The 24,016-nt window shown below is 43.1% G+C and overlaps 1 gene segment (V, D, J or C); it reads left to right on the top strand.

The window, feature by feature from the left end:
- The window catches only part of LOC109557711 (T cell receptor beta constant 1-like), a gene marked incomplete in the record, with an annotated part of 426,686 nt that overhangs the window by 267,929 nt on the left and 134,741 nt on the right, over window positions 1–24,016 (top strand).

The raw sequence follows: 24,016 nt of genomic DNA on the forward strand, positions 1-24,016 counted from the left end.
AATGGAAGAAAATATATGCAAACAAAATAATCAGTAAACCATTAATATTCAAAATATATAAACAGTCAGGCAACTCAATATGAAAAACACAAACAACACAATTTTTAAATTGGGCAGAAGATCTTTCATCTCTTTGCCTGATTGCTTTGCAAATAAACCTCTTCCCTGACCCAAACGGGCTTCCTTTGTGGCTCAGCTAGTAAAGAATCCGCCTGCAATGCAGGAGACCCCAGTTCAATTCCTGGGTAGGGAAGATCTGCTGGAGAAGGCATAGGCTACCCACTCAAGTCTTCTTGGGCTTCTCTGGTGGCTCAGCTGGTAAAGAATTCACCTGCAATGTGGGAGGCCTGGGTTTAATCCCTGGTTTGGGAAGATACTCTAGAGACCCACTCCAGTATTCTGGCCTGGAGAATTCCACAAACTGTATAGTCCATGGGGTCGCAAAGAGTTGGACATGACTGAGCGACTTTCACTCTCACTTTCTGCAGCAAACCTGGGCATCTAGTGTTTTGGCTTCATGTGGGTCAGCCAAGATGAACCTGGGCCAATACCAGTCGGAAGAGTGATGTGCTTCCCTGGTGGCACTAGTGGTCAAGAACCTGCCTGCCAATGCAGGAGATGTAAGAGACATTCGTCTGATCTCTGGGTAGGGAAGATCCCCTGGAGGAGGGCAAGGCAACCCACTCTGGTATTCTTGTCTCGAGAATTCCATGGGCAGAGGAGCCTGGCAGACTACAGTCCATGGGTGGCAAAGAGTCAGACACGACCGAAGATCATTTTCAGTTTCACTTGGCATGTGGATAACTCCTTTAATAGCAGGATGTAATCTCATACCTTGTAACCCTCATAGCATCTACCACATATTTAGTACCTGTAGTTCTCTGAGTCAAATATAACTGATAAATAAGTAAATGAATGGCACTAGTATTTCTAGTGAAGATTTTGCCAAATTCCAGCCAGTAGAACAAGAAAAAAAGTCTGAGAATGAGAAAAGGAGGGGAAGAAAAGTTTTAAAACACAGATGGCAAGTTTAGAAGAAGAACCAAAGGAATCTAAAGATGGAAGTCATTATTAATAATAACAGATTTAATAAGCTTATTGAACTTAACATAAATATAAAAACTTTATTCCATATGTTATCAACAGTTAAAATATTTTTTCAAGAGCGATGATTTAAAAATTCTAATGTAACATATAAAATACATAAAAATAAATCTATTAAGTAAATGAGACTGTAATTCAAAAAGGGATTAAATTTTAGAGGAAAACATTAAAAAAATCTGAAATAAATGAAAATGTACACCATGATCATGAATCAGTAAAACCGATGGTAAGAGTGTTCCTAATTCTGCACTACCAACTGTTTGTTCAGGGCTGATCAAAATCACGAAGGATATTTTCATGAAATCTGATGAAAGTCATCTGAAATTTAAGTGGTCAACACAGAGAAAAGAGAAAGGAATGTTGAACAGGGACAAAGTAAGGTGATTTCTCCTTGAACTATCAAATCATTTCTTAAATTAGGATAATGAAAAAGGCATAAATAAACAGACAAACGAAAATCATGGATTTAAAAGGGGAACAACGTTAAGCTGGATCATAGAAAAAGCAAGAGAGTTCCAGAAAAACATCTATTTCTGCTTTATTGACTATGCCAAAGCCTTTGACTGCATGGATCACAATAAACTGTGGAAAATTATGAAAGAGATGGTAATCCCAGACCACCTGACCTGCCTCTTGAGAAATCTATATGCAGGTCAGGAAGCAACAGTTAGAACTGGACATGGAACAACAGACTGGTTCCAAATAGGAAAAGGAGTACGCCAAGGCTGTATATTGTCACCCTGCTTATTTAACTTATATGCAGAGTACATCATGAGAAATGCTGGGCTGGAAGAAGCACAAGCTGGAATCAAGATTGCCGGGAGAAATATCAATAACCTCAGATATGCAGATGCCACCACCATAATGGCAGAAAGTGAAGAGGAACTAAAAAGCCTCTTGATGAAAGTGAAAGAGGAGAGTGAAAAAGTTGGCTTAAAGCTCAACATTCAGAAAACAAAGATCATGGCATCTGGTCCCATCACTTCATGGGAAATAGATGGGGAAACTGAGGAAACGGTGTCAGACTTTATATTTTTGGGCTCCAAAATCGCTGCAGATGGTGATTGCAGCCATGAAATTAAAAGATGCTTACTCCTTAGAAGGAAAGTTATGACCAACCTAGATAACATATCCAAAAGCAGAGACATTACTTTGCCAACAAAGGTCCGTCTAGTCAAGGCTATGATTTTTCCAATGGTCATGTATGGATGTGAGAGTTGGACTGTGAAGAAAGCTGAGCACCAAAGAATTGATGCTTTTGAAGTGTGGTGTTGGAGAAGACTCTTGAGAGTCCCTTGGACTGCAAGCAGATCCAACCAGTCCATTCTGAAGGAGATCAGCCCTGGGATTTCTTTGGAGGGAATGATACTGAAGCTGAAACTCCAGTACTTTGGCCCCCTCATGTGAAGGGTTGATTCACTGGAAAAGACTCTGATGCTGGGAGAGAATGGGGGCAGGAGGAGAAGGGGACAACAGAGGATGAGATGGCTGGATGGCATCACTGACTCGATGGATGTGAGTCTGAGTGAACTCCGGGTGTTGGTCATGGACAGGGAAGCCTGGCGTGCTGCGATTCATGGGGTCATAAAGAGTGAGACACGACTGAGAAACTGAACTGAACTGAGCTGTGGGTCAGTCAAGAAGAACCTGGTCCAGAAACAGCTGGGAGAATGATTTGCAAATATCCTGGCGTGCCAATAACTCCTCTCATAGCAGGACCTAATCTTACACTTTTTAACCCTCCATAGCATCTACCACATATCTACTACTTGTAGCTCTCTGGGTCAAACAGAATTGACAAGAAAGTAAATGAAGTCCGCCACTATTTCTGGTCATGATTGTGCTGAACCTCTAGCCAGTGGAACTAGAAAGAAGGGTGAGAATGAGGAAAGGAGCGAAGAAATGATTAAAGGCAGATGGAAAATTGAGAAGAACCAAAGGAATCCAAAGAAGCATTGCATTATTAATAACAACAAATTTAATAAATTGACTGAATTTAACATAAACTTTAGAAGTCCATTTATTTCCATATGTTAGCAAGAAACAGTCAAAAATATATTTTTTAAAGAGAGAGACCATTTACAAATTATAACAACATATAAAATACATTAAAATCTATTACGTAAGTGATGACTTAATTCAGAAAACTATTACATTTTAGGGAAAACATTTAAAAGACCTGAAACAAGTGAAGCTATACACCACGATCATGAATAAGCTAAACCAATAGAAAGAGTATTCCTGTTCTTGTACTATCATCTATGCGTTCAATGCAGCACTAATCAAAATCACAAAAGATATTCTCATGAAACTTGATGAAAGTCAAAAGATATTCTCATGAAACTTGATGAAAGTCACTGAAATTTAGGCAAAGAGAGAGAATAGGGAAGATAATGTTATGATTACCAAGATAGGTAGAGAAAGAAAGATAAGAATCTAGAAAAATAACAGGGAGACTTGAAAATTCTCAGTGAAAGTCTGTTTCCCAAACTGATTGTTCCATGCAAGATCATTCATTTTGTTATTTCTCTAGATGTATTGCATGTTCATCATAAATATTTGTAGAGATCAAAATTTGTTTTTTTTTTAACATAAAGTAGCTGCTATACGATTTTGTAAATGCATTAGAAGGTATGATTGACATATAGCAAAGTGTATCATTCATTGCCTAAGAGGAATGGGAGAAGGGGAAAAGGCAAATTGACAAGTTAAAAAAGGAAATAAATTGCTGATGTGAAATGACTTCTATTCTTTAAAGACTGATGAGAGAGAAGAATCATGAAAAGAGAAAAATAAAGCAGTTTCAAATTCAAACTAGTTGTTTACCCAGCTTTCTCTGTCCTCCCAGCCTATGAAATGTTAGAGACTCATGTACACAGGGGCTATAATGACCACGTGAACCCACCACATCACAAGAAGTTGCTGAAGGGCGATAAGCACCTTAGGGAAAAAGTCACCACTCTGATTTCTCCCTGAGCCAGACATGTGCTTCAGCCTCCTGTGCTGTGCAGCTTTTTTTTTCTTCTGGGGAGCAGGTAAGTCCCTGTTGTGAAGCTGTTGGATTCCAATCTCAGGACTTTCTCCTGTGGCTGCAAAATCAGCCTTTCTCCTGGGCTTTCATTGCACTTACTGTCTCAGTCCTTACAGGCTCCGTGGACACTGAGGTCATCCAGAGTCCAGGTCATCTGGTCAAAGGAAAAGGCCAGAAAGCAAAGATGGATTGTGTCCCCATAAAAGGACACATTAATGTTTACTGGTATCGCAAGAAGCCAGAAGGAGCATTTGAATTTTTGGCTTACTTAAAGAATCAAGACATTGTGGAAGATACAGAAGTATTTCAACAGCTATTTTTGGCTCCGTGGCCCCAAAACTCGCCCTGCAGCCTGGAAATCAACTCCACCGAGGCAGCGGACTCGGCTCTGTACTTCTGTGCCAGCAGCCAGTCCACAGTGCTGCGCGTCAGCTCTTCTTAGAGCACAAACTCACCGGGACCCAGCTCAGGAAATCAGTGGTGTCGTAGGAGGGTAGGAAGTAACAGAAACCCACCTTGAAAGAGCATAAAGCAGAAGGAAAAGTCTGTAAATGGCCACACAGGATGAGCAGAAGGGGAGGTGGAAAACAGCTGGTGGGAACACAAACCCAAGGAAGAGGAAGGAAGCTGTGAGGGGGCTCAGATTCCCCAGTTTGCAGGGTATCTGGCAAAGGAGACACAGGATGTGACCTTCCTGGGTTCCTAACAATCTTTATTAAGACATGTAATTTTGAGCTTTTCACTTGGCAAAACTGTGCCTTCAGAAATAATCAGCAGGGGCACCCTGATTGCCTTGCTCAGCACATTCATTGATCCAGACCCAGGGACTCCTTAGGGGTTCATGGCTGCTTTTCTCTGCTGTCCCTACCAGAGGAGTTGAGCAAGAATCTCAGCAACTCCCTAGGTCCTGAATACTACAATTTCACAAGCTTTAAAAGCAACAACTCTGCAATAAAATGCACCCAATTTGAGTATACGTTTCAATACTTTTTGACGAGATTTTGCACCTATATCGATAGATGGCATGACAATCAAGACACAGAATACTTCTCCCTCCCCTAAAAGTCCCTTCTTGCTATTTTACTGAGGTCTTTTTAAGTTCTTCAAGCTTGGCTTCTTAGTTTTTCATCATAAGATCATAGCATCCAATCCCATCATTTCATGGCAAATAGATGAGGAGAAATTGGAAACAATGAAAGATTTTATTTTCTTGGGCTCCCAGATCATTGCAGATGGTGACTGCAGGCATGATATTAAAAGATGCTTGCTCCTTGGAAGCAAAGCTATGACAAACCTATAGCATATTAAAAAGCAGAGACATTACTTTGCTCATAAAGGTCTGTCTAGTCAAAACTATGGTTTTTCCAGTAGTCATGTGTGGATGTGAGAGTTGGACCATAAATGAAGCTGAGCGCCGAAGAATTGATGCTTTGAAGTGTGGTATTGGAGAAGACTCTTGTGGTGCTGGAGAGCCTCTTGGACTGCCAAGAGATGAAACCAGTCAATCCTAGAGGAAACCAGTTCTGAATATTCATTGGAAGGACTGAAGTTGAAGCTAAAGCTCCGATACTTTGACCACCTGATATGAAGCCCTGACTCATTGGAAAGGACCCTGTTCCTGGGAAAGATTGAAGGCAGGAGAAGTGGGTGACAGGGTATGAGATGGTTGGATGGAATCACCAAGTCGATGGCAAGCTTTGGGAGTTAGTGACGGACAGAGATGCCTGGTGTGCTACAGTCCATGGGATCACAAAGAGTTGGACACGACTGAGTGACTGAACAGAACTAAACTGAAAAATCATAAAAATGCAAACTAAAACTAGAGTGATATACTATTTTATCCTAATAGACTAGCAAAGGTTAACGAACATTCAGTGCCAGGACTTCCATGGAGGTCTAGTGGTTCAGATGCTGGGCTTCCCTGCAGAGGGCGCTGGTTCTAGCCCTGTTCAGGGTACTAGTAAACCACATGCCACCTGGCACAGCCAGCAATTTTAAAACTTAGAAAGAATAGTACCAATTGAATTTTAGATGTGCAACCCTAGAAAACACACAACAGTTGCTGGGATTATTTATTTGGCTTAATTTGGAAAGCATTTTGTCTTAGTCTGTAAAGTGCACGTGGTGACCCTAAGGTTCAATTTTTATATACGCAGGCATAGGGAAATATTATACCTTGGTAGGTAAAGAAAGGTATAAGAATGCAGTCCTGTTTGTACTGGCACCAAAATCTAAAGGAGAAAACTAGTGGACATTAACTCAAGAATGGATAATAAATTCTGACAAACTATTCCAAAGAATAGCAAGAAGAGATAAGAAAGCCTTCTTCAGTGATCAGTGCAAAGAAATAGAGGAAAACAACAGAATGGGAAAGACTAGGGATCTCTTCAAGAAAATCAGAGATACCAAAGGAACATTTCATGCAAAGATGAGCTCCATAAAGGACAGAAATTGTATGGACCTAACAGAAGCAGAAGATATTAAGAAGAGATGGCAAGAATACACAGAAGAATTGTACAAAAAAGATCTTCACGACCCAGATAATCACGATGGTGTGATCACTGACTACAGCCAGACATCCTGGAATGTGAAGGCAAGTCGGCCTTAGAAAGCGTCACTACGAACAAAGCTAGTGGAGGTGATGGAATTCCAGTTGAGCTATTCCAAATCCTGAAAGATGATGCTGTGAAAGTGCTGCACTCAATATGCCAGCAAATTTGGAAAACTCAGCAGTGGCCGCAGGACTGGAAAAGGTTAGTTTTCATTCCAATCCCAAAGAAAGGCAATGACAAAGTATACTCAGACTACTGCACAATTGCACTAATCTCACATGCTAGTAAAGTAATGCTCAAAATTCTTCAAGCCAGGCTTCAACAATATATGAACCATGAACTTCCAGATGTTCAAGCTGGTTTTAGAAAAGGCAGAGGAACCAGAGATCAAATTGCCAACATCCACTGGATCATGGAAAAAGCAAGAGAGTTCCAGAAAAACATCTATTTCTGCTTTATTGACTATGCCAAAGCCTTTGACTGTGTGGATCACAATCAACTGTGGAAAATTCTGAAAGAGATGGGAATACCAGACCACGTGATCTGCCTCTTGAGAAATTTGTATGCAGATCAGGAAGCAAGAGTTAGAACTGGACAAGGAACAACAGACTGTTTCCAAATAGGAAAAGGAGTATGTCAAGGCTGTATTATGTCACTCTGCTTATTTAACTTATATGCAGAGTACATCATGAGAAACGCTGGACTGGAAGAAACACAAGCTGAAATCAAGATTGCCGGGAGAAATATCAATAACCTCAGATGTGCAGATGACACCACCCTTATGGCAGAAAGTGAAGAGGAACTAAAAAGCCTCTTGATGAAAGTGAAAGTAGAGAGTGATGAAGTTGGCTTAAAGCTCAACATTCAGAAAATGAAGATCATGGCATCCAGTCCCACTACTTCATGGGAAATAGATGGGGAAACAGTGTCAGACTTTATGTTTTCTGGGCTCCAAAATCACTACAGATGGTGACTGCAGCCATGAAATTAAAAGACGCTTACTCCTTGGAAGGAAAGTTATGACCAACCTAGATAGCATATTCAAAAGCAGAGGCATTACTTTGCCAACAAAGGTCCATCTAGTCAAGGCTATGGTTTTTCCTGTGGTCATGTATGGATGTGAGAGTTGGACTGTGAAGAAGGCTGAGCGCCGAAGAACTGATGCTTTTGAACTGTGGTGTTGGAGAAGACTCTTGAGAGTCCCTTGGACTGCAAGGAGATTCAACCAGTCCATTCTGAAGGAGATCAGCCCTGGGATTTCTTTGGAAGGAATGATGCTAAAGCTGAAATTCTAGTACTTTGGCCACCTCATGCAAAGAGTTAACTCACTGGAAAAGACTCTGATGCTGGGAAGCATTGGGGGCAGAGGAGAAGGGGACGACAGAGGATGAAATGGCTGGATGGCATCACTGACTCGATGGATGTGAGTCTGAGTGAACTCCGGGAGTTAGTGATGGACAGGGAGGCCTGGTGTGCTGCGATTCATGGGGTCGCAAAGAAGCGGACATGACTGAGCGACTGATCTGATCTGATCTGATCTGATACATTAGTGATGGGCTAGCAGGTAAAGAATCCACCTGCTTTGCAGGAGACACAGGAGATGCAGGCTGGAATCCTGGGTCGGGAAGATCCCCTGGAGGAGGACATGGCAACCCACTCCAGGATTCTTGCCTGAAAAATGCCAGGGACAGAGGAACCTGGTGGGCTACAGTCCGTGGGTTCACAAAGAGTCAGACACGACTAAGGGAATGAGCAGGGACACACATATTAGCAAAAGTGAATTATATGAAATTATCTGCAAAAACAATAATAATAAAGTATTATCATTTAAATTATTATATGAAATAATAAAAAATTATTATCACAGACATAATGCTGAGTAAAAAAATGACATGGAAAAAAGTATAAACAGAATAAACCCCTTAGATAAATTTCAAAGACATAAAATACTGATTCGTATGTAACTTACAGATTCTTACACAAGTCTAAAACTGAAAATGGAATGAAAGTGAGTAAACACTGGAACTTTGGGATTATGTTTTCCCAGACCTGGTAGGGAAAGAATGATAAAATCTGGAAAAATAACACAGGGACTTAAAAATTCTCAGAGAAAATCTGTCTCCTAAGGTAACAGTTTCAGGCTAGATGACTCATTTTATTATTTCTCTAGATGCTTTATATATCCATCACAAATACTTTTCTATTGTTCAAAGTTGTCTTGTTAATATAAAATAGCTACTCTGTTAATTTGCAACTGCAGTGGAAGCTGTGACTGACGTACAGCAAGTTGTGTATTTCATTACCTGAGAGGGAAGGATGGAGGGGAGGAGGCAAATAGACAAAATAAAAAGCAAAGAAGTTATTGATGTGTAACTGCTTTTTTTTTTAAAGAAATGATGAAAGAGCCTAATCAGGAAAAAAGACAATTCAAAGTCTGGAATCCATGCTAGTTGTTTCACCAGCTTCCTGCCCTCCCAGTTAGACTCTCAGGTACCTGGAGACTGTGATGCCCACAGGAAGAGAGCACATCACAAGGAGGAGCTGAGGGGGAGGAGGAGCCTGAGAGGAAACGCCTCTGCTCTGCTTTCTCCCTGAGCCAGCCATGTGCCTTGGTCTCCTGTGCTGTGTGGCTCTTTTTATCTGGGGAGCAGGTGAGGTGAATTTCTTGGATTCTAGATTCAGGACTTTCTCCTGTGGCTGCAAAATCAGGCTCCTTCAAGGGCTTTTTGTGAACTTTCTGTCTTTCCTTACAGGCTCCATGGACACTGAGGTCACTCAGAGTCCAAGTCATCTGGTCAAAGGAAAAGGCCAGAAAGCAAAGATGGATTGTGTCCCCATAAAAGGACATATTAATGTTTACTGGTATCGCAGGAAGCTGGAAGAAGCATTTGAGTTCTTGGTTTACTTTCAGAAGCAAGACATTGTGAAAGGCACAGAAGTGTTCAAAGAGCGATTTTCAGCTGAGTGCCCCCAAAACTCACCCTGCAGCCTGGAAATCAACTCCACCGAGGCAGTGGACGCGGCTCTGTATTTCTGTGCCAGCAGCCAGTCCACAGTGCTGCGCGTCAGCTCTTCTTAGAACACAAACTCACCGTGCACCCAGCTCAGGAAATCAGTGGTGTCGTAGGAGGGTAGGAATTAACAGAAACCCACCTTGAAAGAGCATAAAGCAGAAGGAAAAACCTGTAAATGGCCACACAGGATGAGCAGAAGGGGAGGTGGAAAACAGCTGGTGGGAACACAAACCCAAGGATGGGGCAGGAAGCTGTAAGGGGTCTCAGATTCCCCAGCTGGCAGGGTATCTGGCAAAGGAGACACAGGATGTGACCTTGATGGGTTCCTAATAATCTTTATTAAGAAGTGTAATTTTGAGCTTTTCACCTGGCAAAACTGTGTCTTCAGAAATAAGGATAATCAAGAGAGGCACCCTGATCACCTTGCTCAGCACATTAATTGATTCAGACCCACGGACTCCTTAGGGGTTCATGGCTGCTTCTCTCAGCTGTCCCTGCCAGAGGAGCTGAGCAAGAAACTCAGCAACTCCCTAGGTCCTGAATACTACAATTACACAAGCTTTAAAAGCAACAACTCTGCAATAAAATGCACCCAATTTGAGTATATGTTTCAACACTTTTTGAGGAGATTTTGCACCTGTATAGATAGCTGGCCGGAGAAGACAATGGCACCCTACTCCAGTACTCTTGCCTGGAAAATCCCATGGAAGGAGGAGCCTGGTAGGCTGCAGACCATGGGGTTGCTAGGAATCTGACATGACTGAGTGACTTCACTTTTACTTTTCACTTTCATGCACTGGAGAAGGAAATGGCAACCCACTCCAGTGTTCTTGGCTGGAGAATCCCGGGCATGGGGGAGCCTGGTGACCTGCCGTCTATGAGGTTGCACAGAGTAGGACACGACTGAAGCGACGTATCAGCAGAGGTAGCTGGCATGACAATCAAGACACAGAAGACTTCTCCCTCCCCTAAAAGTCCCTCCTTGCTATTTTACTGAGGTCTTTTTAAGTTCTTTAAGCTTGGCTTCCTATTTTTTAATCATAACAACATAGCATCCAATCCCATCACTTCATGGCTAATAGATGAGGAAAAATTGGAAACAGTGAAAGACTTTATTTTCTTGGGCTCCCAAATCACTGCAGATGGTGACTGAAGGAATGAAATTAAAAGATGCTTGCTCCTTGGAAGAAAAGGTATGACAAACCTAGGCAGTGTATTAAAAAGCAGAGACATCACTTTGCTGACAAAGGTCCATATTGTCCAACTATGGTTTTTCAGTATTCATGACCAGATGTGAGTTGAACCACAAAGAGGTCTGAGAGCCAAAGAATTGATGCTTTTTACATGTGGTGCTGGAGAAAACTCTTGAGAGTCCTTTGGACAGCAAGGAAATCAAACCAATCAATCCTAAATGACATCAACTCTGAATATTCATTGGAAGGACTAATACTGAAGCTGAAGCTCCAAGAGTTTGGTCATTTGATATGAAAAGCCAACTCATTGGGAAAGACCCTAATGTTAAGAAAGATTGAAGGCAGCAGGAGAAGGGGATGACAGAGGATGAGATGGTTGGATGGCATCACAGACTAGTGGGCACGAGTTTGAGTAAACTCCAGGAGTTGGTGATGCACAGGGAGGCCTGCTTTGCTGCAGTCCATGGGTTCTCAAAGAGTTGGACACGACTCAGCGACTGAACTGAACTGAACTGATGCTAACTCATTAAACTGTGTACATTAATATGTGAAGTTTGGTACATGAATGATAGCTCAATGAAGCTGTTAAAAATAATCATAAAGTAAGTAAATCTAGGGCTTCCCTGATAGCTCAGTTGGTAAATAATCCCCTTCAATGCAGGAGACCCCGGTTCGATACCTGGGTTGGGAAAATCCGCTGGAGAAGGGGTAGGCTACCCACTCCACTATTCTTGGACTACCCTTGTGGCTCAGCTGGTAAAGAATCTGCCTGCAATGTGGGAGACCTGGCTTCAAACTCTGGGTTGGGAGGAAGCTGTTAACAATAAATAAAAGGCAAGTAAATGTAATTCAAGCCAAAAGGGCTGCTTAGAACAGTGCGTGTATGCTTGCTCAGACGTGTCCAACTCTTTGCAACACCATGGAGTGTAGTCCACCAGGCTCTTCTGTCCGTGGGATTTTCCAGGCAAGAATACTGGAGTGGGTTGCCATTTCCTTCTCCAGTTCATGAAAGTGAAAAGTGAAAGTAAAGTTGCTCAGTCACGTCCGACTCTTCGCGACCCCAGGGACTGTAGCCTACCAGGCACCTCCGTCCATGGGATATTCCAGGCAAGAGTACTGGAGTGGGTTGCCATTGCCTTTTCCAGATAAGAGTGCAAAGCCATTAAACTAGAAAACAGTATTCTTTCTAATGAACGGTGCTAGGAAAACTGGATATCCATGTACCAAAGAATACAGTTGCATCCCTTCCTCATGCCATATACAAAAATTCACTCAATTGTATCAAAGAGCTAAGTATAAGATCTGAGATTATTATTAGAAGAAAACAAAGGTGTAAATCTTCATGATGATGGAATAGGCAATGATTTAACTATCACACTAAAAGCACAGGTAGCTAAGAAAAGCTAGGTAGGCTGGAATTCTTTGAACTGAAAAAAAAAAAAGTTTGTGCTTCAAAGAGCACTCTCTAGAGAGGTAAAGATAACCTCCAAAATGGGAAAACTGATTTATTATTTCATTATACAATTAATTTATTAATAATTTTAATAATATTAATAACATTATTAATGTGGATAATATTATTAATAATTAATGTGTTGATAAAATATGATTTATTAATCATATATCTATGAGATATATATTTAAAGTTTATATATATATATTTTAAAAAGTTTACAACTCAACAATAAAATGACAAATAATCCAACTTTAAAGTGATCAAAAGATCTAAATACACATCTTCAAAGAAGATATGTAAGTGGCCAATAAATGTAGCAGATAGTCAACATCATTAATCATTAAAGAAATGAAATTAAAATCACAGTAAGATGCCATCTCACATCCACTTGGCATGATGAAAATGACAGACAACAACAAATTTGGGGGCAGCTGGGGAGGAATTGGGAGCCTCATGCATTGCTGGTGGGAATGGAAAATGGTACAGCCACTGTGTAAAACGTATGGGCAGTTCTTTGAAAGTTCAAGTGGAATTACATATAACCTAGCAATTTCAACTGAAAGCATGTGTCCACACAAAAAACTTCCACGTGTGTGTTCAGGCAGCATTATCTGTAATAGCCAAAAAAGTGCTACTGCCCTAGCAGCCTGAGGATTCCTGGATCTGATAGCATCCTGAAAGAGTCCCTTCAGGCTAGACGTGTGTGTTCAGAGATGGGCATTTTTGTCAATAGCATTAGTGAACAATTTGGAGTGTTTTCAGGAGAAATGACTGAGCGGATTCTAAGTGGTGATGGCAGCTAAGTTCTGATTGAAGCATATAATTGGGTAAGCCTATGACAATAAGAGAGACCCTTTGAAGAAGGCCTTAGGACCCTGATATGATGAAAGAAGGTCTTGAGCCATGGTTATTTGGACACTAACAGTTACTATGATCTTATTTATTATTCGAGGCCTGAAGCATCCTAGATGTACAAGGTACATCTCCTCCAGGTAGCATGTGCGTTCTAAAAGGGAGGGATGGTGTCTAATTCCTTCTTTGCATCTTCTTTCATATAATTATCTACTGTCACAGGGTAGGAAAGGACAAAAGAATGGAAGGAAGGAAGATCCCTCACACACAGGTATTCCATTTATGATTAAAGAGAATAATACAAATAAATAGCAATGAGACAAAAGGTTTGAGAGGGAGAGTTTATGGTTTTTCTAGTGACAGTTCTTTGTATTACTTACATCAAAAAAATCAAGTAGGATATAACAGAGAAGAAAATGGATTATAAACCATTAACTAAGGTTCTCTCAAGATGCTTGAAGCCTTGCTTAGCTGAGGTGGAGGAAAGAAACGGAGTCAAATCCTTTTCTGTCTCTATAGTTTTTTGGCAGAAATTCTGGTCCCCACTTCCCTGCCTCTCAACAAACGTACCTAAATATCACATGTGGTCACTCCCTGTACTCGGTAATGGAAAATGGAAAGATGATACAATCCAATGAAAGAAAATGGAGGAATTAAAAATAAAAAGTGTGCAGAAGTGGCACAAACTGTTTCAGAAGCTAAGGACCGATTATGAAGCTGCTCACTTCTCAACACTATGTCCATACTGAAATATTCTAAACCAGGTTGTGTGCATAATTCAGGGGCAAAAAGACTAATCTTTAACCTCAGTTCCATTTAAGTGAGGTACAAGATTAATTCTGGAGACAATGGGATGCACTGGAAATGGTGACCTCGCAGGAAGACCCGTCTCATAGAAGTCAGTTTTGAGCTCTAGCTCCCCGAGCTGATGCAGTAAATATACTTCCTGGTCCTGCCTGCAGGCTCCCCTTCATGCCCAACCCTGCCATGGGCACCAGTCTACTCAGCTGAGGGGTCATCCGGCTCCTGGCAGCAGTGAGTTTTGAGCTAACGGATCAGCATCACTGGACTTTATCTGTGGGTCAATAGCTGTGTCTCGAATATGCCCTGGACCTCCATGTTGCCCAGAGATGTTTTAAAAAGTATTGACATTCATACCAATGCAACTAATTGCATTTTGGAGTACAAAGCAAAATTCCTACGAACTTCTAAATGAATGCAGGAGACTTCAAACATTTCTGAGCTCCCCTTGCCTTGCTTCATTGGAAGGCACTCACGTCCCCTTCTATTAAAACTCTGTCTCATGCAGTCCCTTCTGCTCTGAGGTCCCATGAATGTTGGCATCACCAAGAACCCAAGACACCATGTCAGGGGCAAAGAACAGGAGGTAACACTGAGATGCAGCCCAGTGAAAGGACACAGTTAATTTTACTATCAGCAGCTCCTGGAGGAAGATCTGAAATTCATGATTTACCTTGAGCAACCAAAAAATCACAGATGAGTCAGGAATGCCACTGGAGCGCTTTTCTGCTGAATTACCCAAAGAGGGACCCGGTGTCTTGAAGATACAGTTGGTGGAGCTGGAAGACTCTCCAATGTGTTTCTGTGCTAGTTCCTAATCCACATCAACGCAATCATGTCCTTTCACTGCACAAACATTCTCCAGCCCCATCCCAGAAACAGCTGTGAGCTGGGGAAGCCGACATGTCTGATTAGTGAAATTGGCTACAAAGCCTTCCAAGGCATGAAGATGGAGATAGGAGAGGGCCAGAACACGCCAACTGAGGCTCAGGGAAGAAGACTCTGTTACCCCAAAATGGGAACATAATTTAGAACAACATCATTTGTTATGGGAAATATGCATTGCCTGATGCTTCTCTTTACTTCATACTCTATTTCGAGTTCTCTATCGCATGCTTTAAATATAGGATTTTATTTAATCACCAAGACAAGCAAAGGCACTATTTTCTTCATTTTCAACATAGGAAAATATGGTTTCAGGAGTTCACTTTTTCTTTCTCAAGCTCAAAAAAATGGGAGGTGGGCTGTGGAGAAACAGAGAGAGAAAACACAGGTGTGTTTGGCCAAAAGGGTTGTGCTCTTTATACCAACCTATGTTGCCTCTTATTCTTTCTGAAACGTTCCCTGCCTAGTGCTTGCCCAGGTAGGTATGGATGCCAGGATTAGAAATTCTTCAAATGTCTATGGTACATCCCAGAAATGGTGGGAATAGAGTTGGATAAACTGGTCTGGAATTTAAGAGATGGGTCTGATCCTGAAATAGTATTCATTAGAAACACATCACCTCAGATTTTCATCTCAGTGAATTTCGATTTGTTTTTTTATTCTCGTCAAACAAAAAATGTTGGACACCTACAGAACACCGTTTTGTTATCATTTTCTTTGATGAAACAATTGCAGAAAATCAAAAAGCAGATGAACCAACAAGGACCTACTGTACAACACAGGCAACTCTGCTCAGGGCTATGTGGCAGCCTGGATGGGAGGGGAGTTTGGGGGAGAATGGATACAAGTATATGTATGGCTGAGTCCCTTTGAAAACATCAAAACATGGTTAATCAGCTATCAGATAAGATCAGATCAGTCGCTCAGTCGTGTCCGACTCTTTGGGACCCCATGAATCGCAGCACGCCAGGCCTCCCTGTCCATCACCAACTCCCGGAGTTCACTCAGACTCACGTCCATCGAGTCAGTGATGCCATCCAGCCATCTCATCCTCTGTCGTCCCCTTCTCCTCCTGCCCCCAATCCCTCCCAGCATCAGAGTCTTTTCCAATGAGTCAACTCTTCCCATGAGGTGGCCAAAGTACTGGAGTTTCAGCTTCAGCATCATTCCCTCCAAAGAAATCCCAGGGCTGATCTCCTTCAGAATGGACTGGTTGGATCTCCTTGCAGTCCAAGGGAGTCTCAAGAGTCTTCTCCAACACCACAGTTCAAATGCATCAATTCTTCAGCACTCAGCCTTCTTCACAGTCCAACTCTCACATCCATACATGACTACAGGAAAAACCACAGCCTTGACTAGACGAACCTAATCAGCAATACTCCATTGCAAAATAAAAAGTTAAAAAAAATAAACTGCGCTCTTGTGTGACCACAGCATCTACTGTGCTCCCATTGTGATCAAACCTTTCTTACTGCAAGGAGGAAGGTGGGCCAATCACAGTGAGGCTCTGGCCTGGAAAATGGGGTGGTGCCCACTAGGGCCAGGCAAAATGCAGAGTTTCGGGGAGTGAGGCACAAGGGAGGTGCAAGTGACTCAGATCTCTGTCCTCAGTTGCCTCATCTGCCAGATTAGGGAGCCCCTCTTGGATATCTACAGGATCCTGTCCAACTCTCCTTTCTGGTATTCTGATAGATTCCACACATTCAACCAAGGGGAGTACCATAGCTAAGTTTCTTTCCTCCTCGGTCTGTGCTGGGGGCTATGAGGAGACCCCCTTCCTACTATGGGCAACCAGGTGATCTGCTGTGTGGCCCTTTGTCTCTTTGGAGCAGGTGAGTCCCGGGTTCAGAGAGCAGATTCCCATCCTAAAGACGCTCAGCTCCAGAGCTGAGCCTTTCCCTCACGGCAGCAGCATTGGCTGCCTTCTTGGGCCTTGTTTCCCGAGTTGCTCCCTTTCTTCCATAGGCACCATGGCTGGTGGGGTCACTCAGACCCCTAAATACCTGCTCAAAAAGGAAGGCGGAGCTCTGACCCTGGAATGTGAACAGGATTTTGATTACGACTCAATTTACTGGTACAGACAGGACCCGGGTTTAGGACTGAGGCTGATCTTCTTCTCCCGAGTTGTAAACACTGTTCAGAAAGAAGACATAGCTAAAGGCTACAGCGCCTCTCGTGAAAAGAAGCCTTTTTTTCCTCTTACCGTGACATCAGCACAGAAGAACCAGACGGCTCTGTATCTCTGTGCTGCTAGTAGAGACACAGTGACTCAAAGCCACCTCCTCTCTGCACACAAATGAGTCCTGCTTCCCACCAGGTGGCGGGGCTTTTCTGTGTTCAGTACCCTTGGCAGTCAGCTTCTTCCTCCTGAACCAGGCACCCAAAGCAGCTGCTGTAGCAACACAGGTCGTGGAATGGCACAATCATGATTCAGCAATCCACTGGGTTGGTTCTTAAAAATCACACCTATCTACATTAGGGGGCTTCCCAGGTGGCACAGCACTAAAGAATCTGCCTGCCAATGCAGGAAATGCAAAAGATGTGGGTTTGATCCCTGGGTCAGGAAGATCCCCTAAAGAAGGAAATAGCAACCCACTCCAGTATTCTTGCCTAGACGATCCCATGGACAGAAAACCATGGCGGGGTCCAGTCCATGGGGTTGCAAAGAGCCAGATATGACTTAGCGACTAAATAACCTACGGAAAGGAAACAGGTTTCCTCCTTCCAGTGGAAGAATTTATGACAAAAAAAGCAGATTTTAAAACATCACTTGATTTTAAAACATCCACTGTAAATCTATCAAACTCTTTATTATTTCAGGGTGCTCCTAGTACTAAAAAGAACTCTTTGTGAAATTTCATAATGGCCCCTATTCCCATGGCCAAGTTCTAAGAAAGTGACTGTATGAACGTCAAAAAAGTATTACTCAATGTTTTCTTAGTGTTAAGAAGCCATTGCATCAATTACCTTGGAAGAACAATTTCTAGAAGAATACAATAAAATAACTATAATGTTTCTTGGACACCATATACATAGTTTGAAAAAATAATGAGTAAATTAGACAAGTCAGAAAACCAGTTTAATTGTATAAAAACTTAAATAGTCCAGAATTCTGAGGAAGTAGAAAGGGATATGTGAGAAAAACCTACTGTCGTGGCAGCTCTATTCCTGGTGACCTCAAGCTGGAAAACACCCAAATGACCATCAGCAACACGGCAAACAAATAGCTACCCTTAGGAATGGAATCAAATCTAGCAGAAAAGCAAATGTTATTTGTGAAATCATGGATGCATCTCATGAATGTATGGATCTCTTCTTGAAAAAGAAGCCAGAGCACAGACTGTACAAAGTTAAGGTAGCAGCTACATTCTGAGGGCATTTTTAATTTACTTGTAGAGAATCATGAGGGAGGCTTCTGGGTTATGAAAATGTCCTATATCTTGATCTGGGTAGCAGTTATATAGATGTACTCATTCGTGAAATTTCACTATGCTGTACACTCAAGGTTTGTGTAATGTATTATATGTGGATTTTATATCTCATTTTAAAAGCTTAGAAAAACAACAGTAACAACAGCCACCTCAAAATGTAGTGACTTTAACAAAATGTAGTGATATATTATCTCTCATGGTTCTGTGGGCTGAGTGGGCCTGGCTGGGGAGTCCCCATTTGGGGCCGCTCATGTGACTCCATGGACGTGAGTCGGAATGAACTCCGGGAGATGGTGATGGACAGGGAGGCCTGGCGTGCTGTGATTCATGGGGTCGCAAAGACTCGGAGACGACTGAGCGACCGAACTGAACTGATGCGGTCATGGTCAGATAGTCCCTGAGGCGGGAGACGCCTGAGGCTCCAGTCGCCTGCACATCCAAGATGGCGTCTTCCCGCACGTGGCTGACCCCTGCCCTGGGGTGCCTGGGCAGCTGTGCACCAGCCTAGCACGTCTGTCTTTCTACCCTCAGCCCCTCAATGTGGCTAGGTGGGTTTCCTTGCAGAACGGTGGCCTCGGGGTAGTGAAAATGATTATCTCGTGACTGGCTTCCCCTAGAGTGAGCATTCGAGAGACCCTGGAGGGATCTATAACGTTACTTGTGACTCAGGTTCAAAAATCATAGCATCACTTCTACCACATTCAGGCTATTATAAAGAGATGTGTGTTTATATAATACATAGATATGTTTAGTATTCAGTCCATTATATGAGGGGACTGGCATAAGATACTCATGAAATAAATACTTCATTGAGAAGATGAGGACATGTTTTTTTTCAGTGTGAAGAAGCATTGAGCTTCTAGCCTGGTAGTTCTTATGTTCATCTATGGTCTAGTGATTAACAAGCATGAGTTGTCTTGATTCCTTTGAGGATACGTTACAGAAGTAAAGAATTAACAATGTCATTTACCACACAAATATAGCCATTTCCTTACATATGACTAGGATACTAATATCTTTTCAATGATCTGGGCCTCAGTTTCTGTCCTATAACATTGAGAGTAGGGTTAGAACATCTCTGAGTTCTTTCAGCAATGTTTGAATGGTTCTTTTATGGAAAAGGGCTTCCCTGGCACCTCAGACAGTAAAGAATCTGCCTGCAATGCAGGAGACCCAGGTTCACTCCCTGGGTTGGGAAGATCCCCTGGAGAAGGGCATGGCTATCCACTCCAGTATTCTTGCCTGGACAATCCTATGGACAGAGGAGCCTGATGGGCTATAGTTCCAGGGTCACAAAGAGTTGGACATGACTGAGTGACTTTCACTTTCACTTGATTCAAAGAGGGGTGGATCCTGCTTCAGTGGCAATGATGACCACCAGGGGGCAGACTAGAGCATCCTTAGAATTATGCAAACATTCAGCCCTCCTTCTAGGGGTGGAGAAAGAAAGGGCAAGGTCATATCTTTCTTCTGAGAGGTGTGGTGTGAGGCCAGTTCCTGAAGATGCTGGTGCTTCTGCTGCTTCTGGGACCCAGTACGAGCCTTATTAGCTAAGTAGCTTGGTCAAGTGTGTGTGTGTGTGGGTGTGTGTGTGTTTGTGTGTGTGTGTGTGTGTTTGTGTTGGCATAAGTGAAGTAATAGTCAGGGATTGTGGACTTTTATAATTTTTGAAGTTTTTTTGGCTGCTTGGTTTGTGGGATCTTAGTTCCCCCACCAGGCATTGAACCTGGTCCCTGGCAGTGAGAACACTGAATCCTAACCACTGGACCACCAGGGAATTCCTTAAGACTGTGGATTTTCTTACACTGAACAAAATGAGAGGGGACATTCCATCCTATTTGGAGGTGTAAAGGGCAATGTGAGGAGCCACCAGTCAGGAAGGATGGGGGATGAGCAGCCTAAGAATTAGGACAGGATGATTTCACAAAACAAACAGGATTCTCTTGGAGCCGGGAGAAAGGTGAGCGAATGAGCAAGGCTGTGGTTTTCTGCCTATGGTCATGTCTTCCTGTCCTGCTGGGCTCTCATCTCCTTGACCTCTGTCTCAACAGGCTCTGGGCTTGGCGCTCTCGTCTCTCAGCAGCCCCGCAGGGCTGTCAGTAAGAGTGGAGCCTCTGTGACCATCGAGTGCCGTGCACTGGACTTTCAAGCCTCAAGTATGTTCTGGTACCGTCAGTTCCCGAAACAAGGCCTCGTGCTGATGGCAACTTCTAATGCGGGCAGTGATGCCACATACGAACAAGGTTATAACAAGGACAAGATTCCCATCAGTCAGCCAGACCTAAAATTTTCATCTCTGACGGTGACACGTGTGGATCCTGCAGACAGCAGCCTCTACTTCTGCGGTGCTAGAGACACAGCGCTGGGCAGAGATCAGAGACCCAGACAAGAATCCTGGTAGCAACCCCCTTCCCACCCCACTGAACCATGGGGCCCTGTGGAAGGAGGTGTGGAGAGAGAAAAGCCACAGCCTCTCTGACTGAGTCATCTGTGGCTGTGTGTGTAGAGAGAGAAACAGAGAGAAAAATATCTGAGTAGAGAGCAGGGGGAAGGTATGGTGCTTGAGAACTAGCCATATGGAAATGGAGCTAGGCCTGTAAATGGCCAACCAACCTGGAAAGTTCCCTGGGCTGAAAATTATAAAATCTGGATTTTTTTTCTGATTCTCCTGTATGCTAATCATAAGTTTTTAGATAAATTGACATATAATCCTATAGGTAGATCCCAAAAGGCTTGTATAAAGCAATGAATACTTCTATAATGGGCTTCCCTGGTGGCTCAGACAGTAAGGAATCCATCTGAAATGCAGGAGACGGGGAGTTTGATCCATCCCTGGGTTGAGAAGTTCCCCTGGAGAAGGGAATGGCAACCCAATCCAGTATCTTGCCTGGAAAATTCCATGGACAGAGGAGCCTGGCAGGCTATAGTCCATGGGATCACAAAGAGTCAGACATGACTGTGTGACTAACACTTTTATAATAAACACTGGAGTTTTTTCCTCCAAGAAAATTCAGCACTGTCTTGTCACCATCCTAGACTTTCAAGACAAATGGAATCATTAGGCAGCCAAGTAGAGATGTTCACTCATGAAAGAATTCAGGATGTGCTCTATACAGTATTGAGGCTGATGAAAGAACAGGGTAGGGCTGGACAGGGCAACCCTCTATACCCAAGTACAGAGCATGCGCAGAACCTTCACAAAGGGATCAGAGGGAGGAGAAGACAGAGAGGGTAAATAAGAAAGACTTCAGACAACAATGCTTGTCTCAAAACTAGAAAGTTCTGTCAGAAGCCACAAGCTAGTAAGTGAAGCACTGAGTTTAAACCCCTAGAAAAATCCTTTTCTAGGAAAAGGAAAAATCACACATTGACTGTAAATCTTGTATAGCCCAGTAAAAATAAGCCAAAGATATTAACATACACTTTGGAGAAGAAACATCTGTAATCAATAAACACTGATTTCCTGGTGACCAAGAAACATGGAGAAAGATGCAATTATATGTAAATTGATATCCATTTGATTAACAAAATATAAAAAGCCTAGAAATACATAGAGTCTTTCAAATTGTGGTGCTGGAGAAGAGTCTTGAGAGGCCCTTGGCCTGCAAGGAGATCCAACCAGTCCACCCTAAAGGAACTCAGTCCTGAATATTCACTGGAACGACTGATGCTGAAGCTGAAGCTCCAATATTTTGACCATCTGGGGTGAAGACCTGACTCGTTGGAAAGACCCTTAGGCTGGGAAAGACTGAGAGCAAGAGGAGAAGGGAGCAACAGAAGATGAGATGGGTGGATGGCACCAGCAACTCAGTGGACCCAAGTTTAAGCAAACTCAGTGAGATAGTGATAGACAGGGAAGCCTGGTGTGCTGCAGTCCAAGGGGTCACAAAGAGTCTTGGACACGACTTAGTGACTAAACAACAACAACACGCCTGTTGAGAGACAATGAAAGAAACAACTGAAGGGATATTGAAGCTCGGACGATGATGGTGGCAGTGCTAGAGATACAGGGAAATGAGTTTTAAAACATAATTAGGAAATAAATCAAAGACCTGGGTAACTGATTCATCACAAGAGGCAACAGATGGAGAGGAAGCTTTTGACTACAAGTCAGATGAATCAGGAGGACCAAGAGAGAAGAAGATCATGATTTTCTTGACATTGGGGATGCCTCTGAGACAGAAATCTCACCAGAAATATGCAGAAAGCAGTGGTACGTAGGAGTCAGGGACTTAAAAAATGGACCTGGGTGAAGGTAAAAATTTGGGACAATTTCCATAATTGGAAGAATCAAAGTGCCTTCTTGATTCCTTGATAACAGAATAAACAAAGAAAATATCAAAGACTGAGGACAGAGATCTGAGGAGCCCACTCACCTTGAATGTGGCCCTAAGAGATTAAATTTAATTAACTGATCAATAACACCAATCAGTACGGGATCAGTGACTGTGTAACTAAGTACTAGTAGCAAGTCTCTGCAGTACTCCAGCAGGTCACCACACACATGGCTGCATGTTTCCTATCCTGATGATTCTTGGGGTGTCTGGCTGCCACTGTGCAGCATAGAGAAACTCCCCACCCGCCACACAGGAGGTGAAGACCGCCTGAGACCAGAGGGCCTGTGAGAAGTGTGCCCCTCTGACCATCTAGTCAGTCAGTCAGTCAGAGTTATCAGGGCTTCCCTTTGGCAAAGAATCCTCCTGCAACACAAGAAACTCCAATTCAACACCTGTGTCGTGAAGATCCACTGGAGAAAGAATAGGCTACCCACTCCAGTATTCTTGGGCTTCCCTTATGGCTCAGCTGGTAACGAATCTGCCTGCAAAACGGGAGACCTGGGTTCGGTCCCTGGGTTGGGAAGATCCCCTGGAGAAGGGAAAGGTTACCCACTCCAGTATTCTGGCTTGAAGAATCCCATGGCCTGGCGCAGAGTCGGACACAACTGAGAGACTTTCACTTGAGCACTAGGGGGTGATGTGAGTCTTTCTGTAAAACACATCAGTGCATATAGAGCAGCACCAACCTTCCTTCATTTGAGTTGTCTGATACTTCTGGAAACTCAGGTGAGATCTTTGAGGTAGTGGTTGTGAAAGCATGAGTAAGGATTAATCAGATCCATTGCACCTGCCTTCACTAATCAAGGTCGTCTTAAGACTTGCTTGGCCTCCAAGTGGCATGTATCCTGAATAAGATGTTTGCCTGAGTTATTTTCCAGGAAACTGCCGGTAGTGCAGCAGAGCCCAGAGTCAGCTGTGTCTAGTTTGAGCCAAACTGGTTGAGACTGGTTAGAACCAGCGACCCTCCTCCTAGGGAAGCACAGGTGTCTGCCTGGGGATATTTTGACCTCAGAGGATCCAAGACTCCATTCTCAGATCTTGCTGAGCACTTCTGTGGTGAACGGGCAGAGGCTACAGCTCAGTTAACCCAGCAGAGAAGGAGAACGCATGCATGTTTTTTCAGTCACCTCCCCCAAGCTTCCCAAGCACCCCAGGCTCCCCATGTGCACATGCTCAGTAGCTAACTCGTGCCCGACACTTTGCGACCCCATGGATGTAGCCCGCCAGGCTCCTCTGTTCATGGGATTCTCCAGGCAAGAATACTGGAGTGGGTTGCCATTTCCTTCTCCAGGGGATCATCCCAACCCAGGGATTGAACCCGTATTCCTCGCATTGGCAGGGCAGATTTCTTTACCACTGA

The sequence above is a fragment of the Bos indicus genome, chromosome 4, assembly GCF_029378745.1.
Source record: "Bos indicus isolate NIAB-ARS_2022 breed Sahiwal x Tharparkar chromosome 4, NIAB-ARS_B.indTharparkar_mat_pri_1.0, whole genome shotgun sequence".
Lineage (NCBI taxonomy): Eukaryota > Metazoa > Chordata > Mammalia > Artiodactyla > Bovidae > Bos > Bos indicus.